The sequence below is a fragment of the Tiliqua scincoides genome, chromosome 6 (genome assembly GCF_035046505.1).
Source record: "Tiliqua scincoides isolate rTilSci1 chromosome 6, rTilSci1.hap2, whole genome shotgun sequence".
Lineage (NCBI taxonomy): Eukaryota > Metazoa > Chordata > Lepidosauria > Squamata > Scincidae > Tiliqua > Tiliqua scincoides.
In genome coordinates this window covers 2,471,003-2,487,159 of record NC_089826.1, presented here as the reverse complement: position 1 = coordinate 2,487,159, position 16,157 = coordinate 2,471,003, and the positions used below count along the sequence as shown (strand labels likewise).

Below are 16,157 nucleotides of genomic sequence, written 5' to 3'. Positions count from 1 at the left end.
GGGCTCCCCCCAACAACCCTGTGAGGTAGACTGGGTGGAGGGGGGCCCAGAGTGGCCACTCAGCCCAGCCCTATGCATGACTACTCTGAAGTAACCTGCACTGCGTTCACTGGACTGTGCCTGAGCTTCCCTTTGGGGTTGGAGACCCACCAGTGGCACGGACTGTGTTGGGTGGGGAGGCAGGTGAGGCAGTGCCTCTCCAGGTGGGGAGGCAGAGCCTTTCCAGTGGAGTCCTTTGAAAAGCGCCGCAGCCGTGGGAGGCACCCAGGCACCCACGCGCAATGCTGGTGGGTGCTTGGGTGCCTCCCACGGAGGCTGTGGCGCTTGGACTCCACTGGGGAGGCTCTGCCTCACCTGCCTGCCCACCCACCACCCAGGGAAGGCTCTGCCTGCCTGCTCCTCAGCCCTCCCTGCTCCCTCCGCCCATGGCTTGTGGGTGCTTGGGCAGGCACACTCAACCCACATGCTCTGTACTTTCCGCTCTTGCGTGTGGGTTTTCACTCCCATAAATTGCCATGAACCCACAAAGGCAGAGAACTGGGCTGTGCCTGAGCTTCCCTGTGGGGTTTGAAACCCACCAGTGGCAAGGACTGCATTGGGCGGGGGGGGGGGCAGAGCCTCCCACCAGAACCCTTTGAAATGTGCTACCGCCTTGGGAAAGAAAAGTTGGACAGGATCAGGCCCTTAGGTGCAGGGACATGTGGTGGGTGGGGAGGCAGAGCCTCCCCATCAGAGCCCTTTGAAAAGCACCACCGCCATGAGATGTTCACAAGCACACTCAGCCACGAGCTTGTTCTTTCCACGCTTCACGTGTGGGTTTTCATCCCACGCTTCACATCTGAGAGCCAGGCACAGGAAGTTAATGTTCTTGTATTTTAGTTAAATAAAGCTTTTATGCCAGCCTTGACTAGGCTTGCTTCTTCCCCAGATGCCAGAAGACCCAGCAGCCCCAGGCAGAACATGCTTAGGAGTGCGCTTTACAGGTCCCATTTCTCTGTTGCTAATCAGGATTTCCTCTCTTTTTCCAGAATTCTCTCTCTTTTCCAGAATGCAGTGCAATGAACAAGACAGTGAGATGAAGAGGGAGCCACATGAGGTGTCACCAGAAGCAAGCATGCTTGATTCAGAGCAAGTAAAATGCCCTCAGTGTGGAAAGGCCTTCAGAAGACAATCACAACTTCAAAGACATCAGACAACCCACACAGGGAAGAGACTATATCAGTGCTTGAGGTGTGCAAAGAGCTTTAGTCAGAGCTCTCACCTGCTTGTGCATCAAAGATCCCACACAGGTGAGAAACCATATCAGTGCAGAGAGTGTGGAAAGAACTTCAGCTGGAGATCATACCTACTGGAGCATCAAAGAACCCACACAGGGGAGAAACCATATCAGTGCTTGGAGTGTACAAAGAGGTTCAGCCACATCTCTTCCCTACTGGCACATCAAAGAAGCCAGACAGGGGAGAAACCATATCAATGCAGAGAGTGTGGAAACAGCTTCAGTCTTTAATCTGCTGGAACATCAAAGAAGCCACAAGGGGAGAAACCATTTCAGTGCTTAGAGTGTGGGAAGCACTTCAGTCAGAGTGGACAACTGATGAAGCATCAAAGAACCCACACAGGGGAGAAACCATATGCATGTGGGGAGTGTGGATAAAGCTTCAGAGTGAGCATATGACTGACAGTCCATCAAAGAAAACACACAGGGGAGAAACCCTATCAGTGCAGGGAGTGTGGAAAGAGCTGCAGTTGGAGCTCACACCTGATGTTGCATCAAAGAACCCACACAGATGAGAAGCCATTTCAGTGCAGGGAGTGTGGAAAGAGCTTTAGTTGGAGCTCTCAGCTGCTGGTGCATGAAAGAAGCCACACAGGTGAGAAACCATTTCAGTGCAGGGAATGTGGGAAGAGCTTCAGTGTGAATGGCTCTCTGATGAGGCATCAGAGAACCCACACAGTGTTCAGTGCAGGGAGTGTGGAAAGTGCTTCAGCTGGAGCTCACACCTTACTTTTCTTACTCTTGTATAGAATTCTATAGTGTATAGAATTGTAGCCTTAGCTTGCTTGCTTGTTTATTTATTTATAACACTATGCAAATATATTCAAAAATTGTTTTCAAAGCAGGTGGCAATCAAAGGAAAATAAAATGCCAGTAAAACTGCAAGAATAAAAATAAAACTTACTGTAATTGTGTGTGTCTGTGTTGAAAAATAAAATGAAATGCAAGAGCTACAGCCTTCATTCCCTTTATTAAAAGATTTACAGTATATGAATGCTACCAATGTGGCTAATTATAAAAGCAGAAAAAAACAATTTACCATAAAACAATTATTAAGTACAGAAGATTTAAAAATAAGTAGCAAATCAAAACAATTTCTGCTAACGTTAAAAAGAAAAGCCTTGGTGGGGGGAAAGGTTATTGAACCGGCATGAAAAATACATGAGAATTAGCTCTTCCCTGGGGTCAGCATTTTATAAATGGAGTATCCCAGTCAAAAGGGCTCTCTCTCCAGTTTTCAACCTTCTGACAAAGGGGGCATCCAGAAAAGGGCCTCTTAGTACAGTGCAGTCCTAACCCCTTATGTCAGTACTTTCCAGCACTGGCTTAGCGGTGCCAATGGGGCATGTGCTGCATCGTGCAGTTGTGTCATTCACGGAGTCCTCCTCAAAGGAAGGGAATGTTTGTTCCCTTACCTCAGAGCTGCATTGCCCTTAAGTCAGTGCTGGAAAGTACTGACATAAGGGGTTAGGATTGCACCCTAAGCTTAATGCTTGGATGGGTAGGTAGTTGCAAGAAGTGTCATGCGGCAGTTTGATCCAATACTCCAATGTTCACAAAGTTATAAGTTCCAGAGAGGCAGGCAGCATTGCAGAGACTCTCTTGCAACAAAAATAGCATTTCATGCCATAGGACCTTAATAGCTAACATCTGTATCAATTAATTAAGAACATTATACTTTCCTTTGCCAAGGCAAACACCCAAGGCAGCTTGCACATTTCCAGAAAAAAACACAATAAAGCTTACAATAAATAAAACAATAAATTTATTGTGCAATAAATTACCAATAGTGGCAATAACAAATCTCAATCTTTGCTGTGATAATTTAACTCATGTGATGGGAGAGAGTCCTCAATGAGCAGAGTCAAATTTGCTGTTAAAATTTAACGGAGCGGTTTAATTAAAACCTCTCTTGCCTTTCTGTTTAGAAAGCTGCAGCTGAAAATTATGTGTCCCCAAAGTAAGAAAGTAATCCTGTTCCCACCCTCCAATGTTTTGGCCAGTGAATGCAATGCTGTGATTGACAAGCAAGGGTAACAGCGCTTTCACACTATTGATGGATCCTGGGTATGCCATTGTGCTTTTTCTTTGTCAACTTAAAAACATCAGTCAACTCCAGGAGATTCCAGTAGGGGAAGAAAGTGGACCATGTAATATTGAGGTCAGCGCAGATCTGGTGTCATGCACTTTCCACCGACCAATGCCATGTTGATACAATGCCTTAACTGATATGTGATGCAAGTCTTGCTTGATCTCAGCAGGATGTTACCAACAGTCTATTTTAAATCTTCCCACATGACAACGTCTCTAATGCTCCAGAAAGGGAAAAATAAAAATGGCTTGTTCAGATTCTGCATCAATGATGCACTTACAAAGAGCTTCTGGATTTGATTGTACTTGACTTGATGGAGGTTCTTTCAGGGAAATGCACACAGCCACCTATGGATTTTCCTGCTGAGAAAATGTTTGGAGGCCATTCTGACATTCTAAAATCTGGAAGGCCTGGCTTCCTGGACCAGAATCCTGGAACAATTATTGAACCAAATTGATGGAATCTTCTAATGTCTCGTTATAACTGGTCAAATGAGATGGGGAAAGAACGTGCTCCATGGAGAACCCAGTTTGCAAGCAGATAGACAGGCCTGCTTCTAGGACTGGTGTTTCCTTTTAAGGTATTCCCAGAGTGTTAATGCTTGTCAAGGGGTTATCGGAGTACTCTATGAACCAGCTGAACCGCAGTGACCACTCACTCACCTGTCATTAAGAGGTTTGCTGGAAATTCCTTGCTGGCTTGGGTTTATAATGCAATCTGCATAAGTATTTGGGCACTTACAAAACACACCTCTTTGTGAAGTGCATTTTACAAGCACCCAAGCCAGTGAAGGTCCTCAGCATCTTTGCTGTAAAGCCAGCCCCAGTTGCACAGCTCACTAGCTGGGTCAGGCCTTACTCAAAGACCTGCTTCTGTTTGTCATGGCCTCCAGAGACCCAGAGTTGTCCCACGTGGAGAGGGGGCTCCACATCACAAGGGTGCGCCTCACTCATGCGGTCTGGTGAAGGGGGTAAGTAAGGGGAATTGAAAAGGATCACGCTTACCAGGCTATGGTTCAATGCAGCAGCCTTTCTATTTATTTCTGATCATAAGAATGCAATATGAGCCTGAGGGCTTCCCCTGAATGCTTCCCCTGCAATGCTTCCCCTGGGGGCTGGGGATAAGAATAGGCCCTCAGTTTGGCTGTACTTGTTGTAAGAGGCGACTGAACAGCCACCGGGTAGATGGGACTCATTAGCCTGGGAAGGCAGCTCATCTGAGAGAAGGAAAACTCTGATCCCAAACCTCCACTGCCTTGTGGCTACATCCAGTTACGGAAAAAACTTCAGGAGTCCACCTCGAGGCAAAATCCGGAGCCGGAGTCCCTGAGGCAGTTCATGGCTGAACACAGTCGCGTTCTGGCAACTCCTGCAACGTCGCTGGAACCAACTGTATTGGCTTCTGCCTTTCCATTGGACCATTTCAGCGACCTGGAGAGGGGGATTTGCTGCATGGGTCTATCCTCCATATCTACTTTACCCAGGCTTTGCGCACTGGAGAGGACACTCTGTTCCAGAACACTATTCAGAGTGTGATACCATAGTCTTCCGAGACTGAAGGATGCCAACAAGAATGAGCCTGCGCACGAGTGCTTATTCCAGGGCTTAGCAGGGCCGTTACTACTGCCCATGTTTCCTGCATGCTTCACAAGATCAGGGAATAAGCAACACCTATGGCCTGGCTCCCCCAGATCAAACAGCACAGGCGGAGCTCTCCCATGACCTTGGGTCACCTCCAACTCAGTCTTTTCAATGGAAGCATTTCACAGAGTCATGACTCACTGGGTGATAAGTCACCAAGTGATGAGTGAGTGAATGATGCACATGCCTGTGTGAATCAGCCCTAAATTCTCTTCCCCCCCCCCCAATCCTTCCGCTTGCTGTTTTGCCAGTTGGGGGATATGAAAGACATTGCAGTTGTTTTACAATAGCTAGCCAGGGATGTAAGGGAGGTACATTAAGGCTGCAGTTCTGTACACACTTACCTGAGACTTGCCTCTGAGTGGACACGCAAATGATTCTGCTGTAAGCCTCCCACTGCAAAGGGATCAGTTGTGCCTGTTGAGAGATCATAGCTCTAGTTTGCACTGAGAGAATAAATTTGCCATCAAACTACCTTTTTAGACTGCAAGTGAGCAGTGACATGACTAGGGTTTGAGTCACCTGCTGCGGAACACCTGCAGATCACCCCCATGATGGACTTTCCCCCATGCAGTGGACATGGCAACACCTTGGGTGGTGGGCATGCCAACACATCATCACCTCACCCCACTGACTTTTGGGGGCTATAACTTTGATAGAACAGAGATATTTCAACCTGGTTTGTTTCGTTACATTCTGCATGAAATTACACATCAAATGATATATAACATGATAGTATTACTCCCAAAAACTGCAATTTTAACCATTTTGGCCAGTAGTGGTGTCACCTCCCCCCCATGTGTGTCATGTGGTGTGACCCACACTCCCCGAGCGACGCCACTGCAGCTTAGCGCTCACCTGACTGATGATTTCTCTCTTAAAAAATGAAATCCCTGCCCAAGAGAATACACATGCCTGGGGTGGGCAGAATTCCAAGCTAGGACCTTTTCCCCCAAAGGGAATTTGCTTAATATGGCTCTGCTGCTAGAATGGCACCTAGATTGACAGTCAAGTGTGGCGCTTGTTGACGAATCCTACTAATTGTCATCAATATGGTTACTGCGTGTTTTTATTTCTGCATGTAGTTTTAACCTTTGGTGCAATCCTAACCAACTTTCCAGCACTGACATAGCTGTGCCAAAGGGGTGTGCACTACATCCTGCAGTGGGTAGGTAGTCAAGTGGGCCTCCTCAAAGTAAAGGTGTGTTTGTTACCTTACCTTGGGGCTGCATTGCTGCTAGGTCAGTGCTAGAACATTGGTTCAGATTGCGCCCTAAGCCACCAAAGGAGTTGTTTGGAACGAAAAGCACCAGGTGTATTACACGAACACTGAGTCAGACCACTGAGCCACCCAGATGAGTCCTGCTTCCCTTGTCTCAGGGACAGAATCCTTTCCATCAGCTGCAACTAAGATTCTTTTATCTGGAGATATCAGGGTCTGAACCTGGAACTCCCTGCAGTCAAAGCATTAGCTCTGCAACTAACCTGTGACTCCTCTTTACATCTTGGGGTAAATTAAAATAAATTTGGATGGCTGAACATTTGATCACGTGAACCTGTAGTCTGAAGTGGTATAGTCCAGGCATAATTTGGTGGTCACCATAAGAAGAGTTCTGCTGGATCAGACCATAGGCCTATCTAGCCCAGTTTCCTGTATCTCAGAGTGGCCCACCATGTGCCTCCAGTAGGGAACACACAAGACAACAAGAGACTTACATCTGGTGCCCTCTCTTGCATCTGGCATTCTGAGGTAACCCCCTTCTAAAATCAGGAGGTTGCACATACGCATCATGGCTTGTAACCTGTGATGGACTTTTCCTCCAGAAATTTGTCCAATCCCCTTTTAAAGTTATCCAGTCCAGATGCCATCACCACATCCTGTGGCAAGGAGTTCTATGGACTAAGTATATGCTGGGTAAAGAAATATTTTCTTTTGTCTGTCCTAACTTTCCTGACACTTAATTTTAGCGGATGTCCCCTGGTTCTGATGTTGTACGAGAGGGAAAAGAACATCCCCCTATCCGCTTTATCCATCTTCTGCCTATGTTTGTTTGTCTCGATCATGTCCCCCCTCAGGCACCTCTTTTCTAGATTGGAGAGCCAAACGCTGTAGCCTTTCCTCGTAAGGAAGGTGTCCTAGCCCAGTAATCATTTTGGTCACTCTCTTCTGCACCTTTCCCAGCTCCACCATGTCCTTTTTGAGATATGGCGACCAGAACTGGACACAATACTCCATGTGTGACCTTACCATCTATTTGTACAACGGCATTATATTAGCCATCTTATTCTCAAATACCTTTTCTAATGATCCCCAGCTTGGAATTAGCCTTCTTCACCATCACCACACATCAGGTTGACACTCATTGAGCTGTCCACCAGCACCACAAGATCTCTCTCCTGATCTGTCAGACAGGCCAGAACCCATTAGCCTATAGCACGGGTCTCCAAACCCCAGCCCGGGGGCCAGATGCGGCCCGCAGCAAGCCTCTTTCAAGCCCACGGCCAACCTCTTGTCCCCTGAAAGCCTCTGGCCCACTCAACTGCACATGACCAGAACTGTGCTCTGATTATGTCTGGAGGGTGTTCTGAGGGCCAGAGAGGTTGAATGAATGAGCCCATTCATTCATTTATTCACTCATCTAGGTTCCACCTCTAATTCATTTATTTAAATTTTATATTTAAATTTTTCTTCTGGCCCTCCACACCACGCCAGATATTTGATGTAGCCCTCTGGCCAAAAAGTTTGGAGACCCCTGGCCTATAGAGAACACCATGAGAAAGAGGCCGTGGACTAATGGGGACAGTTTGTTCTAAGTTGGGAGCCTTGTCAGGGCAGTGGAGTGAAGTTCACTCAGGAGTCATAATTTGAACACACAGGTGAACCCCCAAATGCTTTGAGAACAGTCATCACCGTTCTTTATTTCCCCCCCCCCCCAACCACAACACAAACTATCAACACATCATATTAATCACTGTGTACAGTGAATGAAGGCAGCGGAAGCCACAAGCTGTAATCACCAGAGGGGGGGGGTGCAAGAGATGAGAACACTTGCTGATGCAATCTGTGTTCTAGACCTTGCCTAATAATCACCAGGGAGAATCACATCAGTGCCCCCCAAACGCAATTGCTTGCACAATTTCTTTGTGAGCCCCCTCCCTTTGCCCATCACCTTTGTTTACCGCATCATGCTCCATACTCAGGTTTCCAGGGAAATACTTTTGTGTGTTTGAAGCAATGCGGAAGCGCATTTTATTCTGCTCTTGAAAGGGAAAAGAAAATAGCCCCGTGTGATGTCAAGACTTAGGAGTGCTTGCAGTGTGTTCCAGTGGCTGTTTAGAAAAATCTCTAGTGCATTTTGCTGGGGGCTCTGTCCTGTTCCAAAACAAGCAGCCCCCCCCCCGGTATATGAGCAATATTTTTACATATTTGTCAGGCTTCAACAGAATCAGGGGGTCCAAAAGCAGTCACACAGTCAAGACCAAGCACAGGTCATGATCTAAGGCAGCAGTCAGAGAACAGAAGCACTCCTTTAATCAAGCAGTGTTCTCACACCAGAGACGAGCTGCTTGGATCAGTGATTTTCAGCCTTTTTTGTCTCATGGCAAACTGACAAGGTACTAAAATTGTCAAGGAACACCATCAGCTTTTGGACAATTGACAAGGCACACCTTGCTGTTGGTGGGGGGCTCATATCCCCAATGGTCCTATTAATAAATGACCCTCCGCCAAACTCCTGCAGCACACCTGGGGACCATTCGCGGCACACCAGTGTGCCTCGGTACAGTGGTTGAAAATGGCTGGCTTAGATTGAGAACAGAGCTAGTACTGCCCTTGAAGACCAGGCAGAGCTCGGGCTGTCCCTGGAATCAGGAGGTCTGGGGTGCAGGAGGCTAGAGCCCAACAGCTGGGAGCTTGCTCTTACTTCACTCTCAGTGCTCTGCAATGTTGTAAAGCCATGGCTTGGCAATCCCATCCATGTGTCACTCCTCTGAGTGTTAGTACAGAAGAAGTGATTGAAATATGGAAATGTCGCACATTAACTTGATGCTCCTGGGAAAGAGAAGGACATGTGGCACTTCCACTGGCACTGAGACAGCAGCACATAAGGACCCTCCAGGATTCAAACCGCACAAAGCAAGATGAGCCACATCTTGCCCCAGGAGGACTCAGCCCCACTGCACTCCTTCCTTTATCACCCAAACCAGCTTCCTTCCATTGGCTGGGGAGGACATGTACTGGGCCCAGCAGCCTCCTGACCCAAAGGATTTGTTCTGTCCAGTGAATGTCCAGGGTAGACCGGGCTGCAGTGAGCTTCCTTGGCTCATTTTTGAATTTCCTGATTTTTATACCCAGCAAGCTTCACTGTCTCATCCTGCCCTCAAAACGCCTGGAACCCAGGTTTATTTTTAGCTCCTGATGGGAACAACCAATGAGCGGGGAGTGAACTGTTCTGCATGTACCTGTCTTGTAAGGTTGTCATCGAAACGGCGACGAGAGGTTGTGCCCTGGCCCCGCTTTGTCTCCATATTCATGGCACTCCACTGTCAAAGAAGAAGAAATCCAGGTGACTCCACAACACGACGAGGACCCCAGAATATTCTTCACTCCAGTTTGATTAGGATCAGCTTCTGTTTGCCAAATGTTACTATGACAACAATGTACCATTCTAGGAAGGAATGTAATTGATACAATGTGGCAGTAAGATATATATACCATATTAAGCAGTTAAAGTCAAGCAATTTGGTTTTTTTGTTCAAAGCCTGAGTGTGGTCACTGAGTGTGATCTTTCTGCTCCCCCCAACTCTCTGTGATGGCCCTGGACCCCGGAACCTCCTCCCCCCAATTCGCACCTATTCTGAGATAAAATGGCAGTAGTCACCGCTGCCATCAAGGTAGGGGGGCCCTTGGAGATCCTCCCTCTCTGTGATGTGTTGGCAGCCACAGATTGCCTGCTGGTCCCTGCAATGAACAGAGTGGGACAGGGCTAGTTGTCAGGTGGTGAGGCAACCCACTCTCTAAGAAATCAGCTCAGCCAGACAATTAAGATACCAGGAGAACAGCTGATTACAGCAGGGGCAGTCAGCAAAGGACAGATACAAGCAGGCAATATGCAAATGTCACCTGCATATTTGTATATGCATATTTGTGATGACAGGGCCTAGATCGGTTCTTACAAAAGAAGGTCCTTGAGTAAAAGGCAAGCACTGAAAAACAAATCTGAAGTGACTTTCCACACAGTCACCCCTTCCTAATTCTGTTTTCTTTAGTACCTATTTGTTATAGGACTCTTTGTCCCAGTGTGATTGACAGCCATTGTTACCAATGGGAACAGAACAGGTATAAAAGAAGGGGTACATACAGTGGCATAGCTAGAGGGGGTGCAAAGCACTAAGTTTTTCAGGGAGCCTCACCGCAGTGTGCAAGGGGCCCATCCCCCTCTCCTTGGTAGCCATTCTGGGCAGACACCTCCATTTTGCTCCCACTGCCAGGAATGTCTCTGAAGGGTAGGGTGAGGAGATGCTTGCATGCCACAGTGCGGCTCTCTGCAAAACTTAGTGTTTTGCACCCCCTCTAGCTATGCCACTGGGTACATAGCTGAGTCCCTGGATTCTCAGAGTTGGAATGTCCTTCACAGCAGTTGCCATGGAATCCTGTTTATAGAGAACCAACTCTTCCTGACTCCAGGAGGTGCTGGGCTCTCCCCTTTCTCTTCTAACTCAAAGTTGGGGCAAGTCCTGGCAGGATCTAACTGTTGCCCATACAACAACAAAGTCCTGACAGCAAGCACAGCAGGTCAAGAAGAACTAGTGGGCTACCTTGGGGGGTGAGCCAGGTTAATACGTCACGTCCCCTGTGAACGGGGCAAAGCAGCACTTTTGCAAGTGGTGCTTCTCTCATGTTTAGCAGGGGGGAGTACCTGTTCCTCTTCACCCCAACATAGTGACATTTCTAGTAGCTGCTGTTGGTGTCTCTTATGCATCTTTTTAGAAAGTGAGACTTTTGGGGGGCAAGGAACCATTTAATTACTTTATTTTAATCTGTAAACTGCTTTGTAAACTTTTTTGTTGAAAAGCGGTACATAAATATTAATAGCAATAATTGTTAATACTTTTTAATTAATAATAATAATTTTAAAAACTTTCTGAATGTGCAAAGCACTTCACATAAGTTATCACATGTGCCCTTACAACAACCCTGTAAGGTAAGTATCATAATCCTGACCATATAGTTGGGACTGAGAGGGAGGGGCTTTCCTAAGGCCCCCTTGGTGAGAATTCATGGCAGAGGCAAGAGGCGAACTGGGGAAGCCCTGCCTTGCAGCTCAGTTCCTTGGTCACCGCACACTGCCAACTCCTGGGATCTGGGCAGACAACGCCACCGCTTCTTCTGCTTGGTAGCCATGGGTACTCACCACAAAGGGGCACCAGTGCACAGATCAGGAAGTTCCTGGTTGGAGTCCCGGCTGATCCAGACCCCTCACTGCGTAGCAGGTTTGTTTGCCAGCCCAGGCAGTGGCTGGCACTTATGTGATGACAATGTTCCAACCATGTGATTCATAGGATCCCTGTGGCTAAGCTGCTTCTCATGCTAAAACAGTGGTGGAGTTCAGGAGTTCAGAAGCCACATGGAGGTACTTTACAGCCCCTTCCAGACACAGGAAATACAACATGTAGATCAGTGATTTTCAGCCTCTCTCATCTCATGGCACACTGCCAAGGCATTAAAATTTTCAAGGTGCACTATCAGTTTTTTAACAATTGACAAGGCGCACCACATTGTCGTGGGAGGCTGACATCTCCCAATGGCCCTAGTAATTAATGACCCACCCCAAACACCTAAGGGCCAATTGTGGCACACCACAGTGACATCAGTTGAAAATCACTGATGTCGATCAACCACAAGGGAAATCCATCCTCAGTCTCTTTTGTTTATTTCTGCCTTCCTATTTATTTTCTCCAGAAGTCACGACTGCGCCAGGGATGTTGAGAAGCTGCGAACGGAGTGGTGCCAGAATGCGTTGGCTGGCCACAAGCCAGTTGCTATAGGAACTCGCAAGATACACATTCCAGAAGTTTTCCTGAAAGGAAAGGAGAAGTCCGTTGGGCAGCTCCAGGAATGGAGAACTGTGTCCCTGGACCTGAGCCAAAGCCTGCACGCTTCTGGTGAGTTGCCAATGGCAGTGCAGTCCCTGAACAGCGGTATAGAGAAGCCTCCTGGAGATCAGCTACCAGATGCCTAGACGCATGCATCAGAGATGATGGAGCAGAGACATCTAAGAGGTTTCATTTCATTTCTGGGTCAGAGGTTGCAATCTGTTTATAGATTGCTTCATTGGCTAAGGGGAATATAGCAGCCAGCATGTACAGGATTGCGTCATGGTCTGTGCAATTTGACCAAGATTCTAAATCTTTATTATTATTTTTTAATGGGCAAGATACTACACTCAATGGAGAAAAAAATTGTATGCTGTGTATATGCCTGGGTGGATGTGTTGGGAGCTCTCAGAATCGCAGCATAGTCCTATGCATGTCGACACAGAACTAGGTTCAACCTGTTCAATGGGATTTACTCCCAAGGAAGTGTGTTCAGGATTGCAACCTGAGAGAATGTCCCTTCCCCCCCAGCCTACACTGACTCAGCACCTCCAGATCTTGCTCTCTGTTGTGGCCTTGGACCCAACAGAACAGACGTTCTGCTTCAGAGGTCCTGGGACATCAAGCACCCTGAGAATGCCCTCGACCTTCTCCCGGGACCCTCTCCAGAAGCAGCTACTAAGACAACCCCACTTTGCAGAGACTTTCAAGGAGCTAAAACCCAAAAGACATATTATTGTTCTACTCCCCTCCCCCTTTTTCCAGAATGCTTCCTTTCCTACACCCTCAGATATGAACATAACATAAGAACATAAGAACAGCCCCACTGGATCAGGCCATAGGCCCATCTAGTCCAGCTTCCTGTATCTCACAGTGGCCCACCAAATGCCCCAGGGAGCACACCAGATAACAAGAGACCTGCAAGGCGTCCTGGGAATTGTAGTTAAGAACATAAGAACAGCCCCACTGGATCAGGCCATAGGCCCATCTAGTCCAGCTTCCTGTATCTCACGGCGGCCCACCACTGGTGGCTCCTCTCTGGAAACCTCCTCTGCTCCAGGCACCCCACTGATGCAACCATGCAAGTTCCACTAGCCTGCCCAGAGAGCATGACTCGAACACGAAGCAGGGTCTCTCTGTAACAGAACACTGGTCTTTCCCAATGGGTTACATCCCATCCGCAGCACATGCTTCTCTGCATCACTGTGTAAACCAGCCATTTTCAATCACTGTGCCGTGGCACACTGGTGTGCCATGAGTGGTCCACTGGTGTGCCACAGGAATTTGGGGTAAGGTCATTTATTAATAGGGCCAATGGGAGATGTGAGCCCCCACTGGCAGCATGGTGTGCCTTGTCAATGGTCAAAAACCTGGTGGTGGCCTTGACCATTTTAGTCCCTTGTCAGTGTGCCATGAGATGAAAAAAGTTGAAAATCACTGGTGTAAACCCTCAGCAGGCATCCAGGCAGTGCTGCATCCACTGTCCTGGCTGCCTGCTTCCTGGATGGGAACTCACCAGCCAGGCTCAGCCTTGCCTCCAGGCCCGCAGGGTGCTGTCCCAGGTCCTGATGCTGCGTGGCCACTGCCTGCTCCTCTCTACAAGCTGTCTACTGCCAGGCGGCAAAGACTCCAGCGTCTTGTTTCCTGGCCATGAAGCAGCAGCTCTGCTTCAGGTGTGTCTGTAAGTCTGGCACACACAAGCACACGCATTGTTGTCTACCATCCCTAAGGCTTCGCATTCCTACTGCCTCAGCTCTGGAGATTAATCTGTGGCTGCAATATAAAAAATAACTAAAAATGCCACAATTTGAGGGCCAAATACGTAACCACCATAAACCAAGCTGATACCAAACCAGCATACTCTGTACTGTTTACTTTGACCAAGCATTTGTAGGAAGAATTGTTCCATCAGTCCTGAAAATGAGGCTGCTCTTGGCAACCCTCTTCTGACACTCTCCGTGCCGAGCATTCAGAAAATGCCAAGTGCTGGTGCATGGCAGACTTCCCTTTTTGAGACTCTTCTTCAAAGCATGAGAAGCCTGCTCTAAGATCCCACCATGCCACAAGCAGTGAACAATGGCACTTCCAAATTGCTCCTGCCAAATACCGGTAGACTCAAATCACACATTATGAGGGAGGGAGGGAGGGAGGGAGGGAGGGAGGGAGGAAGGAAGGAAGGAAGGAAGGAAGGAAGGGTGTTGAGTGCTGCTGCTAGGCTCAAACCAGGAAGCTTGTTGATCAGATGCTGTCCCACCAATAGCTGATCTGAAGAGGGTACTGCAGGCGGATCCATCTGGGATATATATGCAAATGTTCTTGATCCTCCTGGGCTGGAAAATCGGATGACACAAGGGGGTCAGTCTGACTGCACTAACTGACATAAAGCTGCAGGAATGCTGCTTTCCATCATTTGGGGCATCTTGCCACTAAGGGAGATCACTGGGCTGCTGACCTTAAGCCAGGCCGTCACCCAAGATTCTAACCCACACTCAAGCTTGAGCACTTGACCAGTAGAAAAGATGGACAGGCCAATAGACAGGTGAAGTATCTCACCAGTTTATTGGGGAGATCCCAAATACTGCAACCAGTTAAATCCTAAGCTTTCCCCAAAGCCACCCACCTGAGAATTCCAAAATTTAGAGCCTTTTTGGTTTAAAAAAGGGCAAGCCCAAAAGCTGTGCAGGAATTAACTCCAAAAAGAATTTTACGAGAGGAAGCCAAATCCATAACATCCTTTGTCCTGCAATTCCTTGATCCCTCAGAGAAGAGAAGAGAGTCTCGGAGTCACATGTGGTCATTTGGGTTATCCTAATGGACAATGACAAGATCCCAGCATTTTCACAAAAAACGTCCAAGCAGAAATCCAAGCTGTAATTTGTACAACTCAGGAAAGGAAATTCACTGAAAGGGATTCAGCATTGACTTTTCCTCTGGTTTCTGAAACTCCCGAAGCCTGAAGGGGAACTCCATTCTCGCCAGGATCTTGGCCAGAAACTGCAGGCAGGTGTACTCGTCAGCAGGTTGCCAGGAGAAATGTTGGACTACAGGGCTACAACCTTCTGGAAAAGATGGGAACCCTGTCAACTATTATGAGCAGAACAAGATCTTGGAGGCATTTTTCAGAGGCTTTCCAAGAGAGCAGGTGGGCCAGGGACACCCAAGGGCCATGCCTTGGAACAAGTGTTCAAATTTCAAATAGGGCATTTCTTGAACACAGGGCATGCTGGGAAGGTAGAGGCAGTCTGTTGGCGTAACAGATTGGTGAAAAGGTGGAAAAGTTGAAAGATGACCTTCCACCTTTCATGGAAATTCAAGGTGGCATACAAAGTTGATGAGGCTGTTTTCATCCTCAGCAGGAACAGGTTTTCTCATGCCAATCCTCTGCCCTAGAATAAACCAGCAGACACCCCCCCCATACACCTTGCACCTGTCATCTGCACCTGTCATACACCAGTAGACTAGTAACCTTGGGCATTGCCTTCTCCTCACCCCTGCAATATATGGGCCAGCGTGGAATGACACATGCTTAGGTTAGGAGATCAGGGCTGCTCATGCCACCCAGTTCTTCCCACAGATATCTGGCTTGAGCTCTTTTAAGCATCTGCAGTGCATCTCTCTCACCCCTCCCCAATCATTTATGTTTCTATGCTCTTTATCATGCCCATTGCTATTTAGCTAGCTGCAAGGCGGAAGTCCTTCACTGTGCAGGTGAACAAAACCTTGTTAGGAAACAGCTCAGAAGGTGTTGCTCATTATCGGACTTGATGATAAATTGGGTCAAAGTGGCGAGGCAGGGAAAGCAGCCTCCAAAGTCTCCAGCTTGCAAAGGATGCACCCTTTCCAAAGCACAGAGGCACAGCTGAGTGCAGAAAGCAACAGGGAAGGACCAAAAGGAGGGGAGAGAGTGGGAAGCAAACCAAATCAACACCTTCGGCTTTTCTAGAAGTCACTGGAACCATGAAAGCTACACTCAGGGAAAAAATAGCACAAGGTGAATGAGAGCCTGGGGAGATGTAAACCTGCCTTGACAGCTTTACGTAATGGTGAAGATGCC

The 16,157-nt window shown here is 47.8% G+C and overlaps 1 pseudogene; it reads left to right on the top strand.

Annotated features, from left to right (window-relative positions):
- The first annotated feature begins 1,114 nt into the window (after nt 1-1,114).
- On the top strand, nt 1,115-2,044 carry LOC136655651 (zinc finger protein 436-like; annotated as a pseudogene).
- Nucleotides 2,045-16,157: the final 14,113 nt, after the last annotated feature.